The sequence below is a fragment of the Typopeltis vanoorti genome, chromosome 10, assembly GCF_054136105.1.
Source record: "Typopeltis vanoorti isolate ZY-2024b chromosome 10, IOZ_Tvanoo_1.0, whole genome shotgun sequence".
Lineage (NCBI taxonomy): Eukaryota > Metazoa > Arthropoda > Arachnida > Uropygi > Thelyphonidae > Typopeltis > Typopeltis vanoorti.
This window is the reverse complement of record NC_143558.1, coordinates 90,482,694-90,498,105: the sequence shown is the minus strand read 5'-3', so window position 1 is coordinate 90,498,105 and position 15,412 is coordinate 90,482,694. Positions and strand designations below refer to the sequence as shown.

Here is a 15,412-nt window from a genome sequence, read left to right as displayed (position 1 = left end):
GTACATGCATTTCATTCCCTTGGACCTACAGTTATCCTTACATAATGTCATTACCTGCCCATTGAGATTCAAAGCTTGGGAAACTGTACCCAGCTCTTCACAATCTTTACTTTCTTACTTTTCATTTTTGCTTCTTCCAACAATGCTTTCATAGCCTCTCTCATTGCATATTTATCACTTTTCAAATCATTTCACAAATGAAATAAATTATAAACAAATAAATCATGCACTGTTATTCACTGCTTCTACCACATTCTCCATATCACTTTTACAATCCTGCTTTATATCCTTAATATCACTCACTTCATTCTTCCACTCCTAACATGACTTGCATTTTTTGCATTCACTAAGGAAACATTTCAAACAAACATTCTCTCCATTCTCTCTCTCTCTCTCTCTCTTGTATCACAAACCATTCACTCTCAGCAAAGAATACATTAAACACACAGTATTAAACTAAATTCTGCATATTAATATCATTCAACATCAGTGTTGAAGGATATCGATCAGGTCAACAATTTTAATTATTTGGGTAGATTACAATGAAAATTTAGACATACCTAACAAAATGATCAAATTTTAAGAAGTAAATGGAATAATAAACAAATCATTATGGACAGCAATAGTTACTAGAAAAAAAAAAGCAGACTAAGAATGTAGAATATTTTATCAAAACCAACATTATTATATGGCAGTGAAGTATGGACAATAACAGAAAGAGATAAGGAAAGAAAATGTAACAGAAATGAAATATATGAGAACAGCAGGTTATACAAGACTAGATAAAAAGAGAAATGAAGATATATTGAAAGAACTAAACGAAACAACAGTAATCGAAACAATACTAGTGTTATATCGATGTTTTCTATATGATTTATACTATATTTAATTGTTTGTTTATATCTATCCTTTCTTACCTAAAACCTTACTCAATCAAAATCCTACCGGCTGCTCTATTGTTAAATATTTATCTTTTGTGATTTATTCTTTCTTCTCTTACTTTAATCTTATTCTTATATCTAGGATTGTTTCCTCTTCGGATACTGGTGAATTTATATTTTACTGCACCAGCCAGTATCCTATAGCAGAAAAGATCCTTGCTCAGGGAGACAATACTAGTCTGAAGATTACTTACACAATATCTTATAAACTGCCATATAGATTTAGATTATTGCAGTCGTGACCTAAATCTATTATTATATTCACTCTCTAAATCCTTCCCGCCAAAATAAGTTCTATTTTTATAAGTGGAAAGTTGGAATCGTAATCAGGCATGACTCAGGTAAATATGACATGTTTATTGGAACTAAAACACAATACAAAATTCATACACTCAATTATGCTCAATACTAAATAAAACTCGAATTAAGAGGTTAACACTTTCTAAATTAATTAAATCTTATAAAGCATGCTAAACACAGTAACATAGTAAGCACAGTAACTGCATATTGGAATAGATAGCAAATGATATGAAGTTAAGCTAAATACCTTTCAGTAGTATTACTCGCAAGAGAAAACTAACAAACATTCTAATGTTACTGAGATACTAAATTCTACTATTCTTATCGCATTAAATTAATCCTAACACATACAAAATTTACAAATGATCTCTTCCAAACAATTCCCTCTTACTCTCAAAGGAGGTTAACTTTCTAAATAGAGATTGTCTACAGAGTTCTTAATTTCACATTCTTAAACAATCTTCTCTCTTCTAATGAACTTTCACACAAAATAGGAGTAATTGCACCTTACCAAGCTTTTTCCGCATCGTTCTGCACCACATGTATGTCTGGATGCTTCTCGTCTATTTGGCTGTCCATTCGCCAACGTAGGGGTTACGCTATCTTCATTTCTTCTGAAATTTCTTCGGACTCAAATCTTTGCGTTTCAGGAACAACTTGATGGGACTTTTCTGCGACGGCTTGATTCTGCTAGGACTGGAATTTTTTTTCTTCAGCTTTGCATAGAATTCTACTTCATTTTAAGAACACTTGCAGTCCGACATCTTATCACAGACTTCACCCCACCCCACCCCTTTACGCGAAACTCCCCGCTAACTTCCGAACCACCAAAACAGGAAAACGTCACGACCAGAGAGTGTCTTCCGATACATGCTCAACCCCTTATATTTTTCTATAGAGCACCCTCTTTTCTCAGTCCTCTTTTTGCACACAGCCCTTATCTTTTCACCCCCTTTGGGTTCATCCTTCACTTTTACGACGCTGTTATACTTGGATTCACAGAATACATGGCAATGTAACTTTCCGAGTAAGCTATAGCCGCTAGCGTTATGCTGTACACGTGTAGCTTTATGCCTTTTAGGAATTATTACTTTGCAACTTTTTAGATGTCTCACAGTAAGTTTTACATAGCTTAAGTGAGGCTTAAATTTAAATCAGATTATCTCTCTTTTTAGACATACTTAAAATGAAATCTTAATATAATCACATCAGCTTAAATATAAGGCACTCGAAATAAAGAATACAAATTTAACATAAAGTGAAGAAGTTCCACTTTTAATTACAGCTGATTTCTCTGCAGGTATTTCTCTTTGTCAGCAAGTTTTATATGTTAAATTCCAAACGAATGATTTCTTTCCAAGATTCCTTCATTTAGGATCTAACACTAGAAAGGCTTAAGTGTCATTGGTAATTCATAATAATGTTTTACTGCATAAACAGTCCATGTGGTTAGCCTAGTCGTTTTGCGCTTCGCAACCATATGCCTGGGGAAGGAATGTCCTAGGTTCGATGCTCATTGGTGACATGAGGAGCTTAAGGATCTTCCTCAGCTATAGCCAAGTTAGCTGATCTTAGGTGTGGACAGCAGGGTTTTTCCCCCACCAATTTATCTGGGGTTTTTCATCCCACAAGCAGGCAAACTGGCCCTGTGAACACAGGGCCGGTTTGCCGGATCTACAGTCATAAATACTTAACCCTCCATGAGGGGGGGCTCAACTAGCCCCAATAGGGACGGGAGGAGAAAAGGGAGGAAACTCCATACAAATAAATAAATAAAACTGTATAAACATTACCAAGAGAGGAATATATATATATATTTATTTAGTTAGTTATTTATTTATAAGATAAAAATTTAAGATATAAAAATGTGTTAAATGCACTGTTTGCTGGTTTTCTAACCAGCATCATCATAGCACAATTATAACTGTGATAAGCATACAATACTAAACTACGTAATTGAGGAAAACAATTTAAATTGTAATTGACAACTGAACTAATGTCTTTACATGGTGCCCTCTTATGGCTTGGATAACCACAGTTAATTTAGAGAAGTCTGGCTATCAGATCTTAAAATGACCATCTCTCAGATCTTTGGTAAATTAATGCAACCATACTTTTGAGATTAGGAGTGTTCTTCATAGCTGATTTTAAAAATAGTCTCCCAGTCCTGTAATAACTTCTATGTAATAACAATGTTTTCCTCCATCTGATCCTATATGAAGGAGTATCCAGAGTCTGTCAATCCCAACTTACCATACAGATGATTGCAGATGTAATTTTTGTGTTCTTCAAGGTATGTTAACTGATCTACCAGTCTGTCCAAAGTGGGCCAGACTGCAGGCACAAGGAACTTTATACAGTCCGGGATGTTTAAGAAGATATAGTCGATCTTTTGGGGAAAGGGTGAAAGTAGCTAGCTGAATGAAAGGTTTGAAAGTGACATGGTGGAGATCATATTTGAAGAGAACTCTGGCTATTTTTTCTGATGTACCCTTAACATATGGGATGGGAATCATTTTGCATGTTGGGTGTTGGAAGGAGAAGGATAGGAGGTGCATGCAATATTTTTCCTATTTTATATGGACTGAGTCATTGCCAAAAAGGTATAACAAAGGTCCTCAAGTGAGTTTCTAGGACAGTGTAATTTGAACAAATAGCCGTAGCTCATCAAGTATTTTGAGGATGCCATCATGTTGGGAAGGGTGTTGGTGTGATTGTTTATGTAAATACCTTTCTGTATAAGTGAGTTTTCTGTAAATGGAGAAGGATAATGAGCCATTTGGAAGCTGTGTCACTGGTGTATCTAAAAAGAAAAGAGAGTTGTTGCTTTCTTTTTCATTGGTGAAGTTTTAGTATTGGCTGTTAAGATGCACCAAAAATGCTCCTTGACCACTTCCCATGCTCTATCGACATCCAGCCCTTGCAGTTTTACATGCCATGGCACTGAACTAAGCAATCTCCTAAGCTTCTCATACTTGCCAGCATGGTAATTCCACTTATACCTTGTCTTAATCAAAAATTCCACACCATGTGCTACTCTATGAAACGTATCTTTAAAATACTAAGTTAAATAAAACAGAATTCACACCAAAATCACACAGACACAACATGCTACCAAAAATAAACAATACTACGTTAAGATTTAAACCAATATTCCAATTTTCACTCAAAATAATACTTAACTTTCGGGAGCTCTCTGAAAACACTGCACACCATGTAGCCCTCTAGTGGCTGTTATGTGTCTTATTGTGTCTTAATGAAGTTAAAGAACTTATCAAATCTGTCAGCATATTGGTGTTGTTTATACCTTAAAACATTGTTATGAATTGAAACAATAAAAAAAAATGCTGAACAAAATGAAAAGAGCATCTAGAACGAATGACATATGATAGAATACCCCAGAAAATGATGAACACTAAAGGTTCAAAGAAATAGAGCCAGACTGGGGAAACACTGGGATGAGACTGAAACAGGCCACCAGACCTAGATTTGTGAAAGGAGGATAATGAAGAAGAGAATAACCTGATACTAAATATTATTTATTCAGACACTCAACTAGTATCATGAAATAACTGTGTCGCAGCATCAGGAGATATAGTGAATAAAATAAAAAAAAATTAAGCTACAGTCACAGAGTAAATATTTAAAAAGGAGAAACTAACAAAGAAATGAACACTTGTGCTATACAAACACTTCATCAGTTGCATCAGTCTTGGGACTGGTAGCTCAGTAGCAATTTCCTCCATTCACTCTGTCATTGGCTTTCTTCTTAACCTCCTGGTAACTCCTCAAACCCGTGCTGTCTTTGGCTTGGTCAAGAAAGCTTTTCCTTGGTCTGCCTCTTCTTCTTTTTTTTTAAGCTATTTTATTTTAATTAAGCTACAGTCACAGAGTAAATATTTAAAAAGGAGAGAGAGACTAACAATGAAATGAACACTTGTGCTATACAAACACTTCTTCTTCATCAGTTGCATCAGTCTTGGGACTGGTAGCTCAGCAGCAATTTCCTCCATTCCACTCTGTCATTGGCTTTCTTATTAACCTCCTGGTAACTCCTCAAACCCATGCTGTCTTTGACTTGGTCAAGAAAGCTTTTCCTTGGTCTGCCTCTTCTTCTTTTCCCCTCTATTTTGCCTTCAGTTATTCTTTTCACAAGTCCATCATGTCGAAGTATATGTCCAAACCACCTATCCCTTCTAATTTTGATCGATTTTATTAGAGTTCTTGTTTCGTTTATCTCGCTCAGGACTTGTTGGTTTGATTTTTTTTCTGTCCATTTTATTTTGTTCATGCGACGCCAGCACCACATTTCAAAAGCCTTCAATCTTCTTACGTCTTCTCTGCCTAGAATCCAGGTTTCACATCCATACAGTGCAATGCTCCATATCAATGTCTTTACTAATTTTTTTTTCAATTGTAGGTTGAGTTTTCCTGTTAAAATGCTTTTCATCTTAGAGAATTGGGCTTTTGCGTTGTTTATTCTTGATCTTATGTCTTCTCTTGTTCTGCCATCTCCTGTTATTAGGCTACCTAAATATTTAAAGCTTTTCACTTGTTTTATTTGTTCCCCTCTGATATCTATGTGCTCTGTTGATAGGGATTTTGCCTGTAACAGTTATTTTAGTCTTATCTGTGTTAATTTTCAGTTTATATTTTTCAGGTTATTATTTAGTAATTCTAGCATTGTTTTTAATGTTCTTCTGTTTTCTGCTACAAGGGCTATGTCGTCAGCAAATCTGATACACATCACTTGCTCTCCATTTATCTTTATACCACTGTTTATTTTATCTTTAGTTTCCTAAATGGCCTTTTCAATATATAAATTAAATAAAAGTGGTGAAAGTATACATCCTTGTCTTACTCCACTCCTGATATTTATTATTTTCTCCTTATCATTGATTTTAATCCGTCCATTTTGATTTTTGCAAATTTGATAAATTATTTTCCTATCCCTCAAACTTATGCCGATATTAGTTAGACAATTTAGGAGTATTTTCTGGTTTACTTTATCAAACGCTTTCTCTAAATCAAGGAAGCAAATGTAAGTATTTTGACTAAGGTCTAATCTTCTCTCTATTATTGTTCTTAAACAAAGTATTATTGCCTCTCTTGTTCCTTTATTCTTTCGGAAGCCAAATTGGTCTTCATCCAATAGACAATCTATTTTTGAATAAATTCTATTTTGAATAATTTTTAGCAGAATTTTGCTAACATGTGGGATTAAAGCTATTGTTCTAAATTGGCTGCATTTGTTTGCATTATTCTTTTTTGGTATTGGTATTATGGTTGATTTCATAAACTCCTTTGATATTTCTCTTCTATCATAGATTTGGGCTATTAATTGATAGAGTAAGGTTTTTGTCTCATCACGTAGATTTTGTAGCAGTTCTATAGGAATATTGTCTACACCTGGACTTTTTCCCATACTCATTTCGGACAGTGCTTTTATCAAATTCTTCTTACATTATTGGGGGTCCTAGATTATCTTCATTTTGATTTTCTATGCTGATATCAACATCAAGTTCGTCGCCATTATAGAGATTTTCAAGATAATTCTTCCATTCCATTAATATATCCTCAGATTCTATTAGTAATTTTCCGTTTTCATCTTTGACATTGTTTTTGCTTCTTATTAAATTTGAAAGTCAGTTTGTTAATTTCTTTATAGGCTTTCTCTATGTTTTCTTTTTTAAATAATTCATCTATGTTATTACACTGTTCTTCCAGGTATTCTTTTTTGGCTTGTGTACATTTTCTTGTAATTTGATTTTTAAGATATTTGTATTTGGCCACATCTTCTTTAACAGCATGTTTATATTTTCTTCTTTCATCCATAAGGCCAAGTATTTCATCTATTATCCAATGTTTTCTTTTTTCTTTTTCTGCATTTTTCAATAATTGATTTGATGAATTTTTAATTAACTCTTTAATCATATTCCATTGGTTTTCAATATTATTCTGACTATTTATGTTTTCTGGAATGTTATGAGCAGTTGCCTCTTGGTATCCTTTCTTTACTCTTTAATTTTTCAAGGTTCCATCTTATTGGTTTGTATCTTTGGATTTGTTTTCTATGTTTCAGTTCTGTTTTCATTAAGACAAGGTTATGGTCACTACTAATGTTGGCACCTGGATAGCTTTTGCAATTTTTTGCAATTTCTGTATCTTTTCTTGACCAATATATATAATCTATTTGATATCTATTTGAATCCACAGGTGCTTTCCAGGTGTATCTTCTTCTTTTTGGAACTTGAAATAGTGTATTTTCTATAACTAACTGTTTTTGTGTACAAAATTCTATTAATTGCTTTCCTCTTTCATTCCTACGTCCAAGACCAAATCTTCCTGAAACATTATCATTGCTCGCTTCTCCCACTATAGCATTCCAATCTCCCATTATTATTGTATTGTCTCTGTCTTTAAAGATGCTCCAGATTTCTTCTATTTGTTCATAAATTTCTTCTATTTCTTCATCGCTATGTTGTGATGTTGGCATGTAGACCATTATAATATTGAGGTTTACTGGTTCATTTTGAATGCTTATCGCCATGATTCTGTCACTATAGTTAATTATTGTAGTGATTAACTTTCCAACTTTTTTATGAAGCATTATTGCAACACCTGACTTGCCCTTCTTTTGTCCTGAATATATTATCCAAAATTCTCCACTCCAGAAATCACCCTGTCCCTCCCATCTCATCTCACTAATGCCCAGAATGTCTATTTCATGTCTTTCCATTTCTTTTTTCACATTTTCTATTTTACCTGGTTCTAGCAGTATTCTTGCATTCCATGTTCCAATATTCAGCTTATTTCTTGTCTTCATTTTTGAATAAGTACCAGGATTTCGTTGGCTGTCAACCTGAGAAGCCCGGTTACTTCTCCTGCCGGGCATGACTCCTTCAGTGAAGGCTCCATTGCCAATCTTGATTTCATTTTTAACTTCTTTTTAGCTGCTTTTACTTGATGATTGGTTATTCACATAGATTACAGTTTCTAATCAAGAGTCAACAGAGATAATAAAATATCGCCGGCCTGGCCGACTGAGTAGTTAGTGTATCCACTCTCCAGCCAAAAGGCTGTAGGTTTGAATCCCGCTGTGGGCATGGATGTTTGTGAGTATCTGTGGAAATACTAGTGGTGGTGGTTGGTGGTAGATGGTGTTGGTGTAGTTGCTGTGTAGTGTGCAGTGGAGACAGAACTGTAGAGCAGGTGCCCTTCCTCAATGAGTCCTTGGACTCCCTGGAGGTGTCAAATAATAATAATGTCTACATGAAAACCTTATGCATGATATTACATCAAAACATTTAGTGCACATGGAAGCCATTGGCATACATAATACCACCAACCATCAAGCTACATAGCACAAGCACACATTTCATTGTTAGTGTCTCTCTTTTTCAAATATTTTTATTGTGATCATTATCTGTTTGTAGATTATTATTATTATTATGGGCAACTCCAAGGAGTCTTAGACTCATTGAGGGAGGCCCTAAACATTATGTCCATCACAATTATTCGACATTCACACAGTATCTATCATACTTTGCCTTGAACTCATTCACTGTCATTGCATCCACAACAGACTCTGGCAACTTATTCCACTCATTCACCACTCTAAAAGTAAAAACCCAGCTCTAACACCCTTACTAACCACACTCTTGCCCAGCTTCCATGGATGTCCCCTAGTCCTCCCACCACCAATACTGTTATCAAAAATATCCTCTGAATTAATCCTATAGAAACCCTTCAGCAATTTGAATCATATCTCCCCTTTTCCGGCTATCAACCAATTTCTTCAACCTGTTTTCATTAGGTTCATTCCATAGACCTGCTATCATCTTGGTCACTCGCCTCTGGATCCTCTCAACCTCCTCCCCTTCAAGAAGAAACCTAGGTGACCAGATCTGGGCACAGTAGTCGAGATGGGGTCTTATCAAGGCTCGATACAGCAGAACAATGGCTTGCTTATCTCTGCTCGTCAAAGTATTCTTCAGCATCCAAGTGATTTGATGAGCTGATTTAGCCACTTTTGCAATGTGCCCCCTAAACTTCAACTCCCTATCCACCAACACTCCCAAGTCCCTGGCCTCATCAATCTCTTGGAGTACAGTTCCACCAATGTGATATACTGCTGCTAATCTTTTCACCCCAAAATCCATAACCTCACATTTTGCCACATTAAATTGACATCCATTCTCCTTAGCCCAGACCTCCAATCTATCCAAATCATCCTGCAAAATTTTGACATCTTCTGCATTCACTGTTGCCCCTACCCAACTTTACATCATCAGCAAACAAATGAACAGTTGCTCTCAGATCCTTTCCTATATCGTTAATGAACAAATTGAACAGTAGTGGTCCAAGAACAGAACCCTGCAGAACACCACTAGTCACAGGCCGTCTTTTGGGCTCTACTCCTGAGTAAACTACTCTTTGGTATCTCTCCATCAACCACTCTCCTATCCATCTCACCAACCCTATATCCATTACCATATGTTGCAATTTACGAATTAGAATTCCATGTGGTATCCTGTCAAAGGCCTTAGATAGGTCCAGCAGTATCACTGTAAACCTTTTATCCTTATCCATTTCAGCTGTCACTATGTTATAAAACCTGAGCAAGTTACTGAGGCATGATTTACCCTTCACAAAACCATGCTGTCCCCCATATGGTATCTCATTTTCATCAATTAATTCCTGTATTTTTCCCTTGACACTACTTTCTCCAAGACCTTGACAACGACTCCTGATATGCTGATTGGTCGGTAATCTGCAGCGGTAGTCTTGGATCCTCCTTTATGCAATGGAACTATTTCTCCCCTCTTTCCACCCCTTCGAGATTAAACCACACCCGAGAGACAGATTAAACAATATGGTCAAGGGCACTGACAGTTCTTTAGCCGCTTCACGTAAGACCCGTGCTGGTATACCATCCAATCCCACAGATGTATTCACATTAAGGTTCTGTAATAGACTATTCACCTCCACTTCATTCACCACAATTCCCATATAAACTAGTGGTTCCTTCATTCCTTCAATGTCACCACCTGGATGATATACTCTTGCAAAGTGCTCACTCAGTAATTCCACTATATCGACTGATTCAGTGACCTCCCTACCATCGACATTCCTTAAAATCATTCAGCCGTGTACAGTTTTTCTTTTACTTGCAGCATATCGAAAGAACTGTTTGGGATTCTCTTTAGCTTGTCTGGCTAATTTCCTTTCATAATCCACTTTTGCTTTTCTTACCACACTCGTTACCCTTCTGGCCTGCGCTTTATACTGGTCATGTGCCTGCAGGTCGCCTTTCTCCTCAAATTCCTTCCACAGTTGTTTCTTTTTTTTGCAACTCAAGTTTAATGGTGTTATTCATCCATTTAACTCCTACGTGATTTACTATTCAGACTCTAGGTATACAGTCAGCCATAACCTCCTGCAAATGCTCGTTGACCTCTTCCCATGCCCTATCAACATCCAGCCCTTGCAGTTTTACATGCCATGGCACTGAACCAAGCAATCTTCTAAGCTTGTCGTACTTGCCAGCACGGTAATTCTACATGTACCCTGTCTTAATCGAAAATTTCACACATTTAGCCACCTCCCAGGTCAATACCCTGTGATCACTCTCACCAATAGGTGGCAACATGGTCATATTCATTACAGTCAAATTCTCAGATGCTATTACTAGGTCAAGCACTCTCGAACCCCTAATATTTCCCATTACATGCTGTCTCAGTTAGTTATCCCTTAGTAACTGAATAAAATCCAGTTCCTTCCTCACATGTATCCTCTCCTCCTTTTAATCAATGTTACCATAGTTGAAATCCCCCATAATAATTACTCTCCTTCTACTCATTTCTCTGTTTCTCCTTCTACTCAATTTGTCTATGCATACTATCTCCACCATGTCTTCCATCACCTGGTCTATAGCAGCACCCAACTATAGATTTTGTTCTGTTGGTCTCAATCTCACACCAAATAGCCTCATGAGCTCTTTTCACTATCCTGCAATACAACTTCTGTTCTCCTTGGCTGCAGTTCATCAGCTATCATCAATAACACTCCTCCTCCCCATTTTATTCTCTCTATCTCTCGTGAACACACTATACCCTACACATTCTATCCCAATAACTTTATCATCTTCTGTCAGCCATGTTTCACTAATGCCAATAACCTGTGGCCAGGAAGAGCCAGCCAAGGCCAGAAATTCTTCCTTCTTGTTACTGATACTCTTGCATTAGTATACATGAAATGCAGTGGTCCATTTGTCCCACCCTTATCTTGATGCGTTATAACTAACTATCCCATTCTGATTTCCTGTCTTTTACTGGCTCGGGCTCATTATATACATTCTTACACTCATCTGTCTCACTGATGTCTGCATATCCACTCCCCCCCCCCTCCTTGGTAGTTCTATTTCCCTGATTTTGCACATCCACTCTCACTTCACTCAGCAACACTTTTTCCAGCCTTTGCACACCAAATCCATTCAAATGTAAGCCATCCATCTTGTACAAATCCTTTCGCCCATCAAACTCACTCCACATGTCCACAAACTCCACACCACACCGTCTGCATAACCTGCGCATAAAATCATTTATGATTATGGCCTTCCTTCTAAACTCTTCTCTTTCATACCGCGGCAACAGCCTCACTATCCTAACTCTGTCACTCTTTTCTTTCGCTACCTATAATAATTCCTTTAAGTCCTCTCTCATATCAAATTTATCTCCTTTCAAATCATTCGTTCCCACTACGACTATCATTTCTTTCACCTTCTGCTTTTGCGCTCTAATACTCTCACTTACATCCTTAATTTTCGCACCTGGTAAGTATGATTTAATCAAACTCTCATCTATCACACCTCTTACTAACGAGTCACCATACAACACTCTTTCCTTCATTTCTGAAACACTCCCAGTCATACGCTTATTTTTCCTTTCATACACTTGCTTATTTCTGTTAGCCAAGGCACTCTGGAAAGAGTTTTGCAGTCACTCCAACTGACACTTTGCCCTATGTATTATTCCGTGTAACCGTGCGATCTCACTGATTACAGCTAATTTCTCATTATTTTCATCATTCAAACCATTTTCTCTCACATTCTGGCTTTCTTCTACAATAATTATCTCATGACCTGACACACACACTTTAATTCTTCACTTTCCTTACATTTTCGGCACAGTCTCCCACCACTATCATTATCTATGCAGATTCCAGCCTCTTTCGGGAAAGCATACATCCCACACATGTTACACTGGACGAATTCCCTTACATTAATAGATTCATTTTTCATTTTATTCACTATATCTCCTGATGATGAAACAATTATTTCATGAAACTAGTTGAGTATTTGAATAAACATTTTGTACTATCAAATTGTTCTATGTGGTTTAATATCAGAATTATAATTTCATCAGTCATTCAATGTTTTCTTTAGATTTTATATTCACCTCTAGAAGCTGCTCAACTTATTCTTTTTAAAACTTTTGTACGTTTTTTTTTTTTTGAATGGGATGCTAATTTTTATCCTACTGAAAACTAAATAGTAATTGCTTCCTGTTTCAAACATGAAAACCTTATGCATGATATTACACCAAAACATTTAGCGCACATGGAAGCCATTAACACTCATAATACCACCAACTATCAAGTTACATAGCACAAGCACACATTCTTATGCTTTATTATTATGCTGTATGCTCCTGTATCCTGAACCAGCCTTAAGATATCACTATCAAAATAATAATATAATCAATAAGATATTTCTTATTGCTTCTGTGTGTGTGTGTGTGTGTGTGTGTGTGTGTGTGTGTGTGTGTGTGTGTGTGTGTGTGTGTGTGTGTGTGTGTGTGTGTGTGTTTACCTTGTGAATTTATGAACATCTTAACATATTAATAATGGAATCACTTAAATGAATTTAATGGTTTAGGTTAAAAAAATGTCCAGAATATGTTGTTTGAAATGTTTCATAAATATCTTAATTTAATGGTTAATTTTTGATGGTTTAGGTGTAAAAACATCCAAAATATGTTGTGCAGTATGTTCCATAAAGTAATTAGCTAGAGGTTGGGGAAAGGGGGATCCCATAGCTGTTTCCTCTATCTGTTTGTACAGTTTGTTCTGCCAGCTTACGTATCCTGAATTAATACCAAAGCCAAATAATTTTACAATGTCAAGAGGAAAGTCATTATGAAGCAATTCAATTGTCTCTGTCAGAGAGATATTTGTAAAGAGTGATGTTTTTTTTCTGTATAGAACTCCTCCTTGTCCAATCTTCATGAATTTCTTGAAAAATTAACTTAATAAATCCAAGAATCAAATTTACTCTGAAACTAGAAGATAACATTGTCCTTTTTTTTCTGGATGTTCTCAGTCTACGTCAACCAAATGGTAGTCTACAGTTCTCAGTATATGGAAAACTAACTCATACTGGTAAATACATTTATTCAAACTCACATCATCATCATCCTTGTCAGAAATATGATGTAATCAAATCTTTAGTCAACTTCATAAAATATGCTCTACGGGTTCTCTTCTAAACAAAGAACTATTTACTATCAGAACTTCCTTTATCTCTAATGGTTATAATACAAAAGTTATTGATAAAATAATAAATAATTATGGCTGTTGTCTTAACCTGCCTCAAGAAGAAATTACCAGAATTTGTATTCTGTATGTTAAAGGACTTTCAGAAAAATTGGCAAGATTACTTCAACAGATTGACTTACAAGTCTTTTTTCATCCAGTACATAATACTTTCCTCATCCCTCTTAAAGAGAAATATCCTCCTCTTTCTTATCCTGGAGCTTGCAGAATCCCTTGCTCTTGTGGCTTATGTTATTATGGACAGACTGGTCATTCTGCACAAATTTGTCTTGAAGAATATCAGGAATACATTTCACTTAAAGAACCCAACAAATGCCATTTAGCAAGATACACTGGAGAATATAGGATTGGAATATAAACTCTTTACTTGGATCATGGGATGGTTGACAGACAGATATCAAAAAGTGGTATACAGTGGGTGTGAATCTGCCAGATTTAAGGTGACCAGTGGTGTACCTCAGGTTTCAGTTCTTGGGCCATTATTGTTCATTCTATGCATCAATGTCTTCAGGCAGGGTCTAACATCAGATGTGGAATTGTTTGCCGATGATGCAATGATAGGCAGTGCAATCTGGAATGCCCTGCCTATCTTTGCATATTCAGCAGTTACAAAATGATTTGAATAGGCTGGAAATTTAGGCAAATGAAACTGGCTGTCAGTTTAATGTTAGTAAGTGTAAAGTTATGCATTTTGCCATGATTAGATTTCCAGCGGCATATTATGTTAGCAGGGTTATGGTACAAGAAACTGAAGAGGCAAAGGGATCTTAGTGTATTGGTGGATACACTTCAAAGGTCACATAGCAAAAGTTGCAAATACAACTCAGAGCATAATTGCGATGTTGAAGCAAACCTTGACATGTAAGGATACATGTCAAGGATACATTTTGTGCCTCTTTATAAGGCTTTGATAAGACCACACCTGGATTACTGTATGCAGATTTGATCTCCCGGATTCCAACAAAGAAGAGTTACAAAGATTATATCCGGATTATGGGATTTAGATTATGAGGATAGATTGCAAGTATGTGGATTACAGATGCTGGTTAACAGGAGAAAGAGAGGAGATATGATAGAGGTCTAGAAACTTTTCAGTGGGTATTATAGGATAATGTCTGATGAAATTTTTTCTTATATGGAAGGTTGGGAGAGAACCCAACTGCTCAGGGTGATTTATAGCCTTCCTCTAAAGGTAGGCATTAGATGGATGAGTAGTAGTATCAAGCTTGATCTGCAAAAAAAGAAAATGTTATCGAGAATTTACAAGGAGAAAGGCGTTCAGTACACCCATGAGCAGTACAGGGCTCAAGCTAGGAAGGTTACCAGCATAGTAAGAAAAGCTAAATCAGATTATGAGAAGACCTTAGCCAAGAAGATCAACGGTAATCCCAAAGAGTTCTTCCGCTATGTGGCAAGTAAAAGGAAGAATGACTTTGGAAGGATAACTTTAGTGGGTGCTGATGGTATTGAGGTGACCAATTCAGATGTAATAGTAGAGTTACTGAGTGATCACTTTTCAAAAGTCTATCACCCAAGTCAGGATATCTCTGTACCTT

General features: G+C 36.3%; 1 protein-coding gene across 2 annotated transcripts in view; it reads left to right on the top strand.

Moving 5' to 3' along the window:
• LOC150102584 (inactive ribosomal protein S6 kinase delta-1) overlaps positions 1 to 15,412 on the top strand; it is a 519,967-nt gene that overhangs the window by 362,325 nt on the left and 142,230 nt on the right. The gene's annotated exons all lie outside the window — the stretch shown is intronic.